Source organism: Tiliqua scincoides, chromosome 2 (genome assembly GCF_035046505.1).
Source record: "Tiliqua scincoides isolate rTilSci1 chromosome 2, rTilSci1.hap2, whole genome shotgun sequence".
In the NCBI taxonomy this organism is placed as follows: Eukaryota; Metazoa; Chordata; class Lepidosauria; order Squamata; family Scincidae; genus Tiliqua; species Tiliqua scincoides.
In genome coordinates this window covers 12,564,306-12,565,233 of record NC_089822.1, presented here as the reverse complement: position 1 = coordinate 12,565,233, position 928 = coordinate 12,564,306, and the positions used below count along the sequence as shown (strand labels likewise).

The 928-nt window shown below is 52.7% G+C and overlaps 1 pseudogene; it reads left to right on the top strand.

Moving 5' to 3' along the window:
• Positions 1–601: 601 nt before the first annotated feature.
• LOC136642951 (5S ribosomal RNA) lies at positions 602–721 on the top strand (annotated as a pseudogene).
• Positions 722–928: the final 207 nt, after the last annotated feature.

Sequence of the window (928 nt, the reverse complement as noted above, 5' to 3'; positions counted from 1 at the left end):
TTTCTCATTATTTCCAGAAATGGCCATGCAGTTGTATGTTGAGAAGGGAACTATGTGGACTTGGGTGTGGTTAGTGCCTGTCTGAAACTGTTCTCCTCTATAAAGTTAATAGTCTTCTGTGCTTGGCTGTTCTATGAACTGTACTGAATTTTACTGCAGCTTGGCCTTGGAACAGGCATCAAATGGTAACAGTCAGGTTGATAGACGGATGCCAGCAAGATAAGTATTATATAGGCATGAATGGTTTTCTTCTCCAAAAGAACAGTCCTCTGCTTCCGCCACTGTGTGACAGCCCCTGTGAACACGCATAGAACTACAGCCTCGGGGTTGAAGGGGGCAATAAAATCAAGCACGACTGAGTAAAAGTTGTTTAATGGAAGGTGAATCATTGTATTCCTTTGCAAAGAAAGCAGCAAAGGTAGGCGTGGGGGGGCTTGGGGAGGGGGCGGAAGGGGGTGTTTCTGGGCTGGGGTAGGGCAGGGGGAGGGCGGGCCCATGGGCGTTCGCGCTGGGAGCCAGGGGTGGGGCTGGGACACGGCAGTTATGCCGGATCCCAACTCCCGTCCCTGGGGTGAACGGAGCGACTTCTAGCTGCTCCATTCTCCTCAGCAACTGTTTCCTTGCACATGCCCGATCTTGTCTGATCTTGGAAGCTAAGCAGGGTCAGGCCTGGTTAGTACTTGGATGGGAGACCACCTGGGAATACCAGGTGCTGTAGGCTTATACCATAGTCTTTCGAGACTGAAGGTTGCCAACCATTCTCCTCAGACTTGCGCTACCTGCACAGGTCCGAGGAGACCCATTGGGGCACGCAGCCTTTACCTACGGGTAAGGGGAAGAGTTTCCCCTTGCCCGTGGCTGAGCCGCTGCAGCCAACAAACCTGTGTTGGATGCAGCACAAGCCTCCTGGCTTGCCTGCTCCAGCACA